This window comes from Mus caroli, chromosome 3 (genome assembly GCF_900094665.2).
Source record: "Mus caroli chromosome 3, CAROLI_EIJ_v1.1, whole genome shotgun sequence".
Taxonomy (NCBI): Eukaryota; Metazoa; Chordata; class Mammalia; order Rodentia; family Muridae; genus Mus; species Mus caroli.
In genome coordinates, this window is record NC_034572.1 from 103,518,949 (window position 1) to 103,534,225 (window position 15,277).

At 42.2% G+C, this 15,277-nt stretch overlaps 1 protein-coding gene across 2 annotated transcripts in view; it reads left to right on the forward strand.

The window, feature by feature from the left end:
- The window catches only part of Vav3 (vav guanine nucleotide exchange factor 3), a 329,118-nt gene that overhangs the window by 3,774 nt on the left and 310,067 nt on the right, over positions 1-15,277 (forward strand). The gene's annotated exons all lie outside the window — the stretch shown is intronic.

The following is a 15,277-nucleotide window of genomic DNA, read 5'->3' on the forward strand; positions in this document are numbered from 1 at the left end:
TCTCTCTCTCTCTCTCTGTGTGTGTATTTTTCTGTAGGAGGCTATAAAATGAGCAGCCTTTTTAATAAGGGTGTTTATTCCAGTGAGTGGGGTGTTAGTTTAGCCTTCTGTCATGTTTGCATTAAAACAAAAATAACACTGTAAATAATGATTGTTTAATTATAGGATTGAATATTGCAGGATTCATAAGTTAGCTTAATCTTCCTCAAAACAGAAACATAAAGGAGGTCCTGCCCCTCTTGCTTATTGCTCTTCCTAGCTGTGGACCACAGCATCTTTCTGGCGTCACCATCTTGATAAGGTGATGATCTTCAATAAGAAGTGAATACTTAGGAAATACTGATGTGGATTTTGCTGTCATTCATAATGGCTCAGGGAGGTTACATGGACATGGTAGCACATGCCTGTTACCAGAGGGCTTGACCCTTAGAAGTTGCAAGCAGTGGGGACAGAGATTTCAAAGTCACGTTTGGTTGAGTAGTGAGTTTCAGGCAAATCTTGGCTAAAACAAAACAAAACAAAACAAAACAAAACAAAAAGTAAACGCCATGTTTGTTTTATATTTAACGTGGTCTATTATAAAGATTAATATAAAATTAAGTAGATTTCTGATGAACACTGAAAATCCAGTACTTTTGTATCTGTTCTATTAGACAGATTTGTTTTTCATCACAAGCAGTATTCTGGCCGGGACATAATGTACATTAGTGGTTCATTGAGGAGCTCTGTTGATCATTGTGCCCTTGCAAAAAGGGGATGGGCCTAGTGGCTTAATGACATTTTTAGTGACGAAGAAGAACTTCCTCAATATATAAAACTAAGCAGAGATATGCAATTGCTAAGGTTATTTCAGAAATATTATTTTGTTTATTTGGGCCACCCTCTGCCTTGGAATGGTATTCTTATATTTAGTGAGGTTTCTGACCGTTATATATAGTCTGGAGAAACTTGGAATTGTCTTAAGATGAATTATTCATCCTTGAATAGTTCCACCAACAAATAGTTATTTATTCTTACAAACAATAAGTCTCGGTTACTTACTTAAAGCACTAAACAAATGCCCCAGAGTGTTTGCCTTAAAGGGATGCTCATGGTCCCTGGATAGACCATAAAGAAATAGATGACCGTGTGATATAATGTTCAGCGAGGCCATCCAAAGCTGCCTAAGAGAACAGAGAGAAATGTCATTTCAGAGAAGGTAGGTTATGTAAGAGAGCCTTCTCCAAGAAGGCAATAATTAGGCAGAAACCTGAAGGGAGCCAGGGAATGTAGGAATGTAGGTGTCTGAAACCAAACCAAACCAAACCAAACCAAACCAAACCAAACCAAACCAAACCAAACCAAACCAAACCAAACCAAAAGAATATTCTCAGCAGAGGGTATACAAAGGGGAAGGCCCTGAGACAATCAGCTCCAGGTATACTAGACTAACAAGAAGGCCAGGGAAGTCAGAGGAGAGGGAGGATGGAATAGAAGGAAATGTCAGGGTTCTGAGTGCATTTGGAGGGTAGAGACCATTTGGCATTTGCTGTGCTCATCTGGGAGGGTATGAGAAGAAGATGGGACTCATCGGTGACTCCAAGAGTCTGGTCTGAGCTACTGGAATCATAGAGCTGCCATTTGCAGAGACAGAGAGATGTAGAGAAAGAACAGTGTTTGGAAATATGAGAAAGAAAGAGAGGAAGATCAGAAGCTGGCATGCTTCAGCGTACAGTAGCCACCCAGAGGAAGAGACTGAGCAGGTGACTGGAGAGGTGGAAGATGTAGATATGGATTTTGGAGCCTCCAAAGTACAGGCAGCATCTGAAAGAATGAGGTTGGATGGCAGCATCTATTGAATGGGGGTGAAGGAGGACACAAAGTCTGAGTGAAGGTTAGGAATTTGTGTCCTGGAGGAGAGCCAAGAGGGGTGACCTTGGGTCAGGAGGTAACCCATGGAGTGAGGTTCTAAAAAGAATAGAGGGCTGGAGTGATCTGATGTGTCCAGTGCTGCTGATAGATCAAGGGAAGGGAGGACTCAGGATAGAATATTGATTTGCATAGTCTATAGTTCCTTGGTGACCTTGACAAAAGAGAAATTTGATAGTCTGGAAGGCAAACAGCATATGGAGGAGAGGAGAGATTAAGAGAGGACAGGATCCTAGCTGTAAATGTTTCTTTGAGGTTAATTTGGTTAAAAAGAGAGTAGGAAACTGAGGTAGTGGCTAGTAGAGAAAAAAGGATTGAAAAAGAAGTTATTTTCTTAGTATATAGAGAGTTTGTTTTATATTCACTAAAAAACACCTTTGGATTTATACAGATTTTAAGCCTGGTGTTGTGGTGTAGACCTATCATCCCAGCATTTGGGGACTGAAAGCTGGAAGATCAGGAGTTAAGGCCAGACTTGGCTATATGAAACCTTGTCTCAAAATCAAAAAAACAAAACATAAAAAGTTACGCCAGGTGTATGCTATACTATTCCTGTATCTGTTTGTACATATGTGTGCAAAAGTATTTGTCTGTGAGTGAACATAAATAATATACATTCAGTATGTTCCTGAAGGTTTTCTTCTGAATACCATTTCAACTCAAGAGTTACCGCTTTCCACAGTTCCCTTCATTTCTACATTTATCTCCTGTAAGTGGAGAATTAGTGATGTGGCTTTTGTTAAAAAATGGCTGATTGTGGTACCCAGGGTTAACATTCCAACCCAGCTGATACTCAGCGCCATTTTTATGTCTCTGTTAGAGTTACAGAAAGAACTTTATTTCTTTTGCACATAACCATATATTTAACAAGCAACCCTATAATTGTATCACTGTGTGTATTACATGTCTGTACTTTCTGTCTCCCACGTAAAGTGGTGATGTATACAGATTATTAGGTTAAAGAGAATGGAGGGACACAATGTGCTCATTGTCCAAGAAGAACTGTGTCTTGGTTACACTTCTAATTCACTCAGGATAATGCCATTATTTCATCTTCCCAGAAGCCAGCTACCTTTTTAATCTGTTAAATGGTTCTTCTGGATCATCTTCCTCTGTAACTGTGAAGTCCACGCTGATGCTGATCATTGCCTTCTCATGCAACATGGGCACCACACTTCACACACTTGCTCACATGGTCTAGTTGGTGGCTCAGTCAGGGTTTTATAGAAACGAAGGCTTTATCTGTGAAGCTACTATCCTATGGATGTCACGGTTGAGAACACTGAGAGTGCTTCTCTCTCTCTTTCTCTCTCTCTCATACACACATATATATATAGTATAGGTCTGTATATATATATGGAGAATTTGTTATGCAGATGAAATTTATGCAATGTATGAATCCCTAGATCTCCCCTATTTTCATCATTTTTCATAACTTCTTTGGCAGACCTGACCACTGCCTTCCTCTTCCCTTGATGCTCTCCTCTCGTCTCTTATGGTTCTTATTCTCTTATGGTTCTTATTCTCTTATGGTTCTTATTCCTGCCCAGTTTTCTTTGCCAGCTCCTTTTATCTAAACATTCCTCTAGCATGTTCGAATTTTCACCTTAGTTATATTCAGGTCACATTCTCTTCCCTGAATCATCTTATGATGTCCATGGTGTTAATTTATATCTATGGACTGTGTATTTGCACTGGCAGCTTATATCTGCTTCCATTGTGACAGTCTTTTCCTGGGTGAAGGCTGGACATGGTAGAAAACTTAACAACAGTCAGGATGTATTAGCTGTGGCAATACTGGGCATGGACAGGGTGTGGGTAGAGCTGGGTCAAGAGAGGGTGAGGCCAGAAAAAGGGGGGTGGGGAGGGTGAGTAGAAGGCTGGAGAGGGATGTAGAAACCTAGACACGTAGTTAAAACCTGCAATGGACAGGCCCTTGGGACCTCTGAATGTGGACAGGGTGGATCTGACCTGGGTTGAGCCCCAGTTTGAGGCTTGGGAGGCTGTAAAAGGTCACATTCAGTTTGGGATGTTGAACTGGTTTCTTACCAGTTCCCCTCCGGTGTCTCAGTTTCAAGCTTCCCACTCTGTCACTACCCCATTCTTTCTGGCTTATTCTGCTAATACCTAGAATCCAGCGATCTTTTGAACTCTTTGCCTCTTCCACCTCCTCACTGCTGTCATGGCTTTGCTTCCTTCCTACACAGCTCACTTTCCAGACCCTTCCGAATACATTCCTGGCTTCATATATTCTGGGTAAACAGAACCCTGGCTAGATCCAGTCTGTTGCTTATTTCCCACCTACAAAGGAGCTGCTAAAGGTGACAGAAGAGAACCATACCCCAGGGACTCTTCTTATGTGAAGTTCATGGTCCCCAAACTTCATGTGAGTGCTGTCATCTACCCTATTGTGGCAATTCTGATGATCTAGACTAGGTTTCCACAAAGCCTGGGACTCCAGGCAGTTTCAGAGAGGCCTTTTTGAGTTCCTTAATTTTGACCCCCATTTATAATATTAATACAGCATCTTCCCGCTCGAGTTTTCTGAAGGCTGCATATTACTGATGCTATTACTGCAACTCCTGATAGACTTGTGTATGAAGAGCTCTCAGTTTTGAATATGAGTATGTCAAACATTGGTAGATATGTGACCGCCACAAACACAAGCTGCTAACAGATTTCAGTAGTCAGTGTTTTAAAGAATGTAAAGGAGTTTTGACATTAAACATTTGAGAGCTGTTCTAGTCATTTATTTTCTGACTGTCCAAGATGACCCCTGAGTGCATTTTCTTCCCTTTCGTGTAGCCTCTGTCACTTCCTTCTCCTCCATCATTCCTTTGCACTGATGCTGTTGCCTCCTGGTCTGCAGAGAAAACAGGCAAAATCAGAGGTGGGTTCTCTACAGCTCCCATGCCTGCCTTTGTGCCCATGGGTGGTACGTTCTCTTTTGTACCATGGCATGATGGTTTCAACGATGAATGATGAGTCCTCATGAGGAGAAGACAGAAACAAAGAAAAATTCTCTTCTACCCTTCCTCAGACTCTCCTTCATCATCAGTTCTCTTCTGTATCCTTTCATGTGCAAGCACACGTGTTATTTCCGTTATTTGATTCAGGGTATACTTTTAAGGTAAAAATCACATAAGATATGTTGATGAGCATTGACTACAGTGAAGAACAACTCTGGGTTTGACCTATACCACTGGGGAAGATAAGTGGTTGCTGAACTTCGGTCCAGCTGTTTTGATGGTTCCTGATGGGCCTCAGATTAACTCTAGGATCCTTTGAGAGTATATCAGCACCCATGGTCTGGTCCTGTTCCATCTTGTAAGGCTCCCCAAATGGTACACCTGACTCTTTTAGGCTTTCATGGACGACCTGAGCTTTTAAATGTCGGTGTGCAAATTTGGGTGTGATATCCTCTGCTTCCAGAGTTCTTTCTCGTTTGTGTGAAGGTTTGGTCCAGTGTTCTTTTGAGTCAGGGGTCTTTCCTGGGTCCCCCTTCAGGCATGGCCAAGTACATGCTGCTTTGTGCTATAACCTGGTGTGCATAGGTCAGTGCAACATGCCCTTGGTTTGCAGGTTATTTTTTTCTTTTCTTGTTCATCTCCCCGCCACACTGTGACTTGGCTTGAGCCTGCCATAGACTAACTTCCTGATAATGTGTGTTTGGATTTTGACACAAGGAATCACAATTAACAGACACGCATAAGTAAAGAAAAATTCATCAATGGGTTGAAAATGGTAACTCATTGTTTACTGTCCTTTCAAAGATAACTCTATGAATTCTATGACATATTCAGCTCCGCCTTTGTTATTATAAACCTCAGATACCAACCCACCCAGGGCCATTGATGATCCTTGCAGATAATAGTATCCTTCTTTGCAACTGGGTAGACTTTTTGAAAGTGATGGGAACCTGCTATTTCTTGAGCTCTCTTATTCTCTAAAATAGACCTAACCAAAAAGCACTCTGCCTGAGTGAACTAGGTCTGTGACTGGCTGCAAGTGCACAGTAGATGCAGAGACATTTTACAATAACCATCATCACCACTTCCTCAGAAGCCTGCCCAAGGCTTCTAAGTCTCACTCAGGAGGCACCTGTCACATATTCTCTTATTCAAAGAGACAGACACTCTGAGTGATAGACACTCGGAGGCCAAGAGAGGATTGGTAATGTGTACAGAGAAGTGGTTTGTAGAGGAGTCAAGGTTTGAGTGAGAACATTTAATGTGAACCCAATTCTCACACTAAGGCTGTTGGCACACATCAAATGAAGAGAGGTCTTCTCTTCCTCCCTGCATTGCTGTCTGTGATGCGACCTCACTGGAGTGTCCTCTGATTGGTTGTTAATGACACTCTGTGCTTGTCAGACACTGAACTGTCACGTTGGTTTGAGATATCCAATGCTGCATTTGGATGATTCGATACCATTTACCACACTATTCAGAGTAAAGTAGGGTCATGTATTTGGCAGGTGTTTGACGGGCATTCTGAGAATATATGAATACAATTATATAGGAAAATGTACGAAATGCGGGTCAGTTAATAATGTGCTTTGTGACAGCTGGGCCAGAGTATATGGTTTAATGCTGAGTCTGGAGTTAAGTATGCTTATATGTACTTACCTGGAAGCCAGGAGCTCCACTGCTTTAAATACATGTCATGACATGGTTCTTTTGTGTTGTAGCTATACTTATTAATCCATATGCCCATTATTAGCCATTATGTGCAGTGTATAGCTATTCTACAGGCCCTGTGAAGGCCTTCTCTCAAACCCCCACAGTGCTCATGAGGACAGACTTTACATAGCGCTTTGGCCAACCTAGTCTATATTTTGGCTTTGTTTTGACTTTGGCATTTAGGGGACAGAACCATGATCAGCAAAATGTCATTGCTTTTGATTCTCATGAAAAGAAAACACATTAGAATTGTGTTTGGGCTGCTGTCCGAGTGTCCTTTCAAAGTATGTGCTGCAGAGGTTGGCCTTTGAGCTGCTTCCATAATAGGAAGCTAACAGCATGCGCTGCTCACATGGGAATTCTCTAAAGGGTCAATTAATATGGAATATTTAATGATACACTTGATACCAACCTTCCATGATTTTCAAAGTGCTCATCTTAAAATAGACTTGGAACAGCTGGTCTGGATAAATGAGCCACGCATCTCTCTGTGTCTTTTCCTGGGTCCTGGGGGGCAGCGTGGTTAAGTGAAAGGCTTCAAAAGGTCAGGGATTGGGAAAGCTGGCTTCTCTTTCCATCCTTGCCTCTGACATACTGTGTGACCTTAGTCAGCGAGGGTTTCCCTTTGTCTCCACCAATAGACTTAGAACAGTATCAGCCACAAGAGAGGCGGTCTCACTTCGAAAACATTATGGTTTTATGGAGATCAGGGGGTTAAGCAGAAGTGGCTGAATTCCAACGGATGACCTTGAGAAAGTTACTTTCCTTGTGACTCCCAGTGACCTCTTGTGATGAGCAAGAAGTAGTGAATCAGGGCTTTGCAGGGCTGAGGTGAGAATTAAACAATGCATTACAAGGCTTGGTGCACAGTTGGTTGTCCATTGTTTCCTCCCACCTCTGCCTTCTCTCCCCAGCCTCTTGTCTGTAAGGCAGGAAGAAGATGATCTTATCACTGCTCTACAGAGGAGGAAATGGAGATGTGCACCAGGTTGAAGGGCTTTTTTCAAGATCATCCTGACAGGAAGTGGTGAAGACAAGATTTGAGTCCAACTGTCCTACTTCCAAATTCAGCAAAATTTCCCATTCCTGCTGCCAAACTCTGTAGGCTATCTGGTGATCTGCATGAGGAAATGTCTGACAAAGTGTTTGCCAATAGCAAGGCATGCTCTGCAAAAAGGACATAATAGTCTATGGATTTGCATTGAACATATATTTAAAAATAAACGTCTGTGGTGATGGTAGTTTGGGGGTTACCTGATTTCTGTTTGCCCTTGTCTTCATCGTAACCAGCGCCTGTGAGTTGATTAATTAAACTATCAAGTTGTCTGCTGACTATTAGACTTTGCAGATGATCCTGAACACTCAAAGGGAAGTAAAAAACCAGTTCCTGACCCTAGTTTTCTGTATCCTGTATTTCACTGCAACCTCCTTCTCATCAAACAGGACAAGGGAGCCCGTTAGGATAGACAGATAACTATTTGGTGGATGGGTAATGCTTTGATCAGTTGGCTTTTTTTGTGTGTGACATTAATGTTGCAAAATTGATTTCCTTCTTATGTGCATGTTTTTTTTTGGGGGGGGGTTTCTTTCCATAGATTTTGTCCAGTCCTTTATATACACACTTGGCACAGAAATCATAGAGATAAATCACATGAAGTTTCTACTCTTGGGTGGCAGGGAGAGAATAGGTTTGACCTCAGAGTTGAGCTTTTATGAGAATGCAGAAAGGAAGTAAATGGTTGACCACGACGAGCCTGGTGCAGACATGTGTGCAGCTGGGCAGGATCAGGAGGAAGATCGAGGTGCAGGTGGCTACTAGAGAGGAAGAAGGCTCGAGAAAGAAAGCAAAGTGGGAAGAGAGGGGTGTGCAATGACATTCAGACCTTACTAATGCCAGAGAGACAGTTATTCTGAGCAATGAGGGAATGTCCTTAGTGACCATTTGCATTGGCATAGAAGACATTAAGGCAGCCAGCTTTTGTGTATGGGCAGTGGCTTCAGGATGTTCAAGAGAACTTCTGGAAAGGCAAGGGAATACATATAGTCAAACTGTTCACTAGCTGTCTAATGTATGGGGATTAAAGGGAAGACCCCCTCCTCCCCTAACCTTCAGATTTGTCACCTCCCACTTCCTGTCACCCACTGACACCATTATTCTCCCCTGGCTGTTTGGTTATTGGACATCTCCTCTGTCCTTGTCCCAGTCTTAGCTAGGTATGCCTGAGACCATGAACAACTGGCCTTTTAGCACCCCCAGCCTCCCAAACCCCTAGCTTCCTGGTAATGTTTTTGCTGTTTCTCTCTACTTCTTCACAGTGTTTTCATCAGAATCTTGGTTTCTTCTTTATTTCAAATTACAGACTGGGCAAATGCAAAGCTCTATTTCCAAATTCTCAGCCACAAACCCCAGCTTTCTGAATAAATGCCAGATACCCCAACTCTGTCCTGGGCCGTGCTTGTCTTCAACATAACCACCTTGTCTTCATGAGTCTTCACTTGTCCCCAGCCTGTCCCATCCTGCTTTACACATGGTGACCGTTACTACAGATAGGGAAGTAGCAACTGCTCTGAATTTTGCAAGTGACTTGAGAAGGCACTTTCCAACCCCCTCTCCTGACATTTGGTCTTGAAGGGGACAGTTAATAAATCAGAATCTCAGGCAGTTCCAGTTGCTGTGAGAGGTTTGACTATGAGAAGTAGGATGCTATGCTAGAGATGTTTTTTTGTTGTTGTTGTTTTTTTTTTTCTGATTTCTGGTCTTCGGAGTCTAGTGATGTGACTGAGAGAGTACTGTCAACGAACTAGAAGGTCCCCAGTCATGTTTCCCAGGTTCACTGGCTATCTAATGTAGGGGTGTGAAAGGGAAGATCATCCCTCCTCCCCATTCCTTCAGATTTGTCACCTCCCATTTTCTGTCACCCGCTGACACCATTATCCTCTCCTGGCTGTTCAGCTATTGGACATCCCTCTGTTGGGGATCCAGGGCTACCCAGGCTAACTATTTGCTCCCTTACCCACCTTACACCATGTTTCATTTTGCAGTGTTTTTCTGGTTGGGACTGTAATGTCATGAGTCAACTTTCTCTTGATCATGTATGTAATGTCTACTAGAGAGGTGGCCCAGGAATAATTTTGTCACTTACTGATACTCCAAGAAGGTAGGTTCAGCAGGAGCTATTAGATTTTTCTGGCATTTGCCCTTCAAATATGATGAAGCATTAGTTAGCTAAGGAAAGTTAGTACCTGTTAAGTCAATCAGACCCGGAGGCAATGTTTGTTTCCATTATTTGTGATGGCTGAGAATTTGGGGGCACTCTCCATCTTTCCCTTGTAGATCCAGTAAAATACAGCAACTCTCCTCCACCAGGGAGGAGCAGGGCTTGAGTGCTGCAGCTCAGCATAAGCATCTGCAGAAAGCTGTGGGTTCTCCCAGAGATGATTTAAGAGGAGAACATGACGTAATTACTGCACACATCAGCATTAGCCTCATAGAGAAGCTAGATTCTACTCATGCAGTAGCTCAGAAGTCTCCGTGCTGAATTCTCAAGCTTTTTGAATGCATAGTTCTACTTAATGACTGCAGTGAAGAGAAAAATAATGAGAAAGATAAAAACAATTTGCCAGGATTCTTGCATATCTAGCGTGGTAAGAATTTAATTGTTTTCCCTGTCATGTTTGATAAATGTCTCAGCAACTTCAGCAAATAATGCAGATGTTTTATCTATCATGTTAACAATAAGCTGTTTGACATTCTTGCTCATACCTGCTGCCTAAAGGCCCACCACCCAGGGGTTTACACAAAATTAGCTTAGTTGAAAAAAAATAATGTATTTAGAAAATAGTGATTAAAAACACTCTCACCTCTTGATAGAAGAAGAAATAAAATGTATTTATTAAACTCTGTTTTTCAAGGTACACATCATTTATGACAATCTTTAGAGGTCTTAGATTCTGGCTTCAACTGGAAGACTTTTAATTAACTCACTGTTCTAATAAATGTTCAAGGGAACAGGTTGCAGTATACCTCATCTTGCGGTGATGTAACCTGCCTTTGAGTCAGAGCTCTGCTGCTAACAGCCCTGGGCAGCTTAACTGACTGGATCTTTGGTTTTCATATTTATAAAATCGTGACATGTAATCGAAGTGTTGGTAGGACTAAAGTAATTGCAGTAATGCATATGATGTGTATAGTTCAGTGTTTGGATGGAGAAGCTATGCAGATCTGGATTGCACAGCCTACGTAGGGAAAAGGAAGCTATTATGGACTGAAAGTTATAGCATGAAGGAGGGATAGCTGAAAGTTAAGCTGGCAGTATTCAAAGCTGTAAATTCTGGACTTGAGAACCTGGAATCATATTAATGTTGGATTAGGGTGGCTGCGGCAGCCTTTCGGTACTATATGCACAAGGTGCCAGAAAAGAAAGAGGTGTCTGTTTTAGTGGACCATTACAGCCATTAGCTATTGTTCAGATTACAGATAAGATGGGGCTGGAAGTTCTTTAAAGATAATTGATTTACAAACTGAGCAGCTCCAGCTTCTGACATGTGTAGAGATTTGATACAGGGCACTTGGCAAAGCCCAGACCCAGATTCTCTGAGCTATCGTCTCTACCTTTTCTAAGAATAGTAATGGCCTAGACCTCAAGAAAGGTTTAACTCTTACTTACATAGTTTGTTGTTTTGAGATAAGGTCTCGCTGTGTAGCCTTGGCTGTCTTGGAACTCAATCTGTAGACCAGGCTGGCCTCAAACTCAGAGACTCCCGCCTCTGCCTCCTGAGTGCTGGGATTAAAGGCGTGCACCATTGCTGCCCAGTTTATAGAGTTTAAAGGATAGGTTTATAATATTAGAAAATAAGCCAGATGCGATATAGCATGCCTGTAATCACAGCACCTGGGATTATTAAGGTTATTAAGGTCGCCTACAGCTACACAGTGAGTTTGAGGGCATCTGTGCTGCTTGGGATAATACTGCACATGGTTGTTTAGGGCTGGGGAAGTTGTTCAGTAGGTAAAGTGCTTGATGTGCAAGCATTATAACTTGAATTTGGAAAGGACCCATGTAAAAGCCAGGCAGAATGTAACCGCAGTACTGGAGTTGGTGGGCAGTTGGGGGCCAGGCAGAGAGAGACAGGTAGATCATAGGGACTTGTTGACTGGTCAATCTGTACTTGAGAACTAGCTACAGGTACAACAAGAGGTGCAGTTTTACAATTATTTAACTTATGTATTTTATCTGTTGATTTATCGGCTGTTACTTTCATATGTGGCAGCTATTGTCCAATGAAACCCACGAACTACCCTCTATCTGGAGTTGGAACATTTATCTGCATTTATAAGCTGGCTGGCTGCATTTATAAGCCCTGAGCTCCCTTGTACTCTGAGCTTCAGGTTATGATTACCAGCATGACGTGAGCATCCCATTACAGTGCAGGAAAGACGTAACACTTGTATTCAGTGTTTGGCTTGACTGCTGACAAGCACCGTGATAAAGAGTAGGTTCCTTCTCTTCTCTCTTTCCTCCAGCTTTGTCTCAAGGACAGCTGTTCCTAAGACCATTGTAAGGAGGAGATAATGCACCTCAGGTGACTTGCTCAGAGCCGCCTATCAGTAAGCTTTCATGTAGTTGGAAAAGACAGTCATCCTGCCTCTAAGAACTAGGGTGGTTAGGATTGTCCGGGCCTGCTCTCCCAGGTTGCGGAGAGACGGTGGAAGAGCATATATTGCTCCACTCAGTGATTTTTCTCAAAGCCACATGGGAAATGATCATAAAGTAGTATGTGGCTGGGCAAAAAAAGAGTCTCCACCTCATTAATATGCTTTCCACATTTGGAACCAGCCGCTCAGGGTACTTCCGGTTTTTCTCTTGTAGGCATCGTGACTCACTCTGTAGAGATGACTTCTTGCATTGGGTTATTTTCTAAAGCTTTATTACCCAAGATGTAATTTCTAGGCCCAAGGTTAACATTTTCACAGCTTTTGATAGTTAACAGATAGTTAACAGTCAAATAAAAGTCAATCAAACAGTCCCGTGAGCCTGGAAGAGCAGATTTCCCTAGTCTTGGTTAGAAGTCTTTGGTGTTATTTTGACTGGATTCCTGTCTTAGCTATCCATTTGCTGAATGACTTTGAGCTGGCTATCCTCTCAGATTCTCCCTTCTGTCAGCTGTAAAGTGGGATACAATTATACAGTTTATCTGTCAAGCACTCTCTTGGCACAAGGTATTCAGTGGTCAGTCTTTGCAATCTGCCATTATTCTCCTGCACTCTCTGGCTTTCTCTTAGACCACTGCCCACTAGTTATTTTCCCCCTGTATGTGAGAATTTTTAAAAAGGATTATTGAATTTTTATCTTATTTTATGTGCATTGGTGCAAGAGTGTCAGATCTCCTGGAACTGGATTATAGACAGTCATGAGCTGGCATGTGGGGGGAATTGAATCCTGGTCCTCTGAAAGAACAAGCCTGTGCTCTTAATCACTGAGCTGTCTCTCTCCAGTCTTGTATGTAAGATTTTAATATAGGTCCATTCTCTCAAAGGAATCACCATTGATTTTAAAATAGGAAAAAGCCCTCCACAAACATCCGTGTGATGGACGGATGCTTTTGTAACTATGGGGAGTGGTGCTGTGAAGAAGGTCCAAGGGCGAGGTCCCCAATCCCTATGTGATGCCTTCTCTGGTCTGGCCTTGTCATCCTCTGCCCTCTGTTCTTACGGCTATTTCGAATTCTGCAGCAGCCAAGCTAGGTGTTTTCCTTGTCTCAGTTTGTAAACTCTTTTCATTTTCCTGGATCCAGGACTTGACATCTTATTTTGATCTCCTAGTGTTGCAGTCCCCTTTTAAACAACCTACCTTACAAACCATTGTTTCATTCTGGCCTTATGATAGATAGCAGGGGTCACTTATATTTTATTGACCAATGATTCCTGTGAACCAACATAGAGCTTACTTAGCATTGATGCCAAATAACTGCTTGTGAGTGTTTAACTGAGTATTCACCGACTATTACTACCAATAAACACAGGCAAGGATATGGACTTCAGGTATAATTTATTAAAAATGTGACTTCAGAATGCTCTGAAAACATATGTGCAAGTATTTTTCGGGGGTATGTACCAGAGTACACTTTTAATTGAATAGGATCTTACATCTTTTTAAAAACAAAACAAAACTATAATCTTTCATGTAGAGAAGACAAGTATGAACAGACAGTAAACACTTGCAGAAAGCATAGTTTAATATCTAGTCAGCTTTCATCTTAGCCAACATTTTCATCTCAAAGACCTATGATAATATAACCTGAGCATCCAGGAGGCTGGCCAGAGAACAATCTAGAGTCAAATAGCATAGCAGGACTTAATGGTGAAGATGAGCATTCCTGAGAGATTAGATTAGGACTGGTCCATTTCCTCTCACTGGAGAAGGACAAGCTAGCTTATATTACAGTGTTAATGTCTGCAAGCTCAAAACTGCATTTTATTCTTTCAAGGAGTAGAGCTCGTTCTTTGGTGCATCTGTTTGACAGCACTCATTGAACACATAGTTAGGCACGGACAACACGGCACAGAGCTAGATCTCTAAGAGTGGTCTGTTTAAGGGGCGGTGATTCTCCCTGCCCTGTCTTCTTCATCCGTAGCCCTTCTGTGAGAGTATTAGGATATGCTTGGGTGTTTGCTGCTTGGTTTCTGTTAGAGTATTAGGATACTCTGTGTTGCTTGGTTTCTTTGGGGTCTTGGCTTTGAGACCGATTTGCATGTAGAGATGATGATTTTCTGTCTATTCTCCTCCAAATGGCCCACTAAGTAGGGACAGTTCTATTTTCAAGTGCAAAGCCTATACTTCTGATTTTATTTTTGTTTGTTTGCTTGGGTAGTGGTGGGTGTGGGCTGGGTAGAGAAGGGGAACCTTCATTCTCAAGACGAGCTTTGATCAAGAAAACACATTTGACCATTATTTTTGTACCTATTACCAACTAGATTTTTCACTCAGTAGGAAAAGAGAATATTTATGCAGACTGTGGGGCATGGCGAAGCCCGCGGCAGCCAAGGCTGCAGGCATATGGTCATCTCTGCCAAGCACAGCTGTTTGTGGTGAGTGTTAGGCTCAGTGTTGGATGAGCTGATGTTAGCCAGGGGGTGTGAGGTGGGTCTTGAAGCACTTAGATTTTGAGGATTGTTTTTTTTGTTTGTTTGTTTGTTTTTTGCTTTTTTAATTCCTAGAACTGACATTTTAGATGAGGTTGCAAAAGAGAATGGACCTTTTTAAGTCATCAAACATAGAACAGATTTGCCATTTTCACTGTATTTTGGTGTAAGGCCCATGCCAGGGCCGCAGACTGCAGAAGTGACTTTGCAAGAGTGGTATTGTGTCCGGTCAGGTCCTTTCTTTAACTTATGAAAAGCAGACTAAGGAAGGAAGTGATAAATTAGCGTTAACACATCAAGTTAATCTCATTCTGGGGCAAAGGACAGGCCTGGAGGGATGGATTGTATGTAATTTGGTGGTTTATCTACATGATCTTGATAGAGCACCTGTGTTAGAGCTAAACTCACCAATAAAAAGCAGGCCAAAGAATCGTCTTTCTGTCTGCGCAGGTTTCAGAGATGAGGACCGGAAGAAGCTTAACTCTGTAAAGGTCAGAACTGTTTCTAACTCTAGTGGAAGTTCCTCCATAGTGAACCACAACTT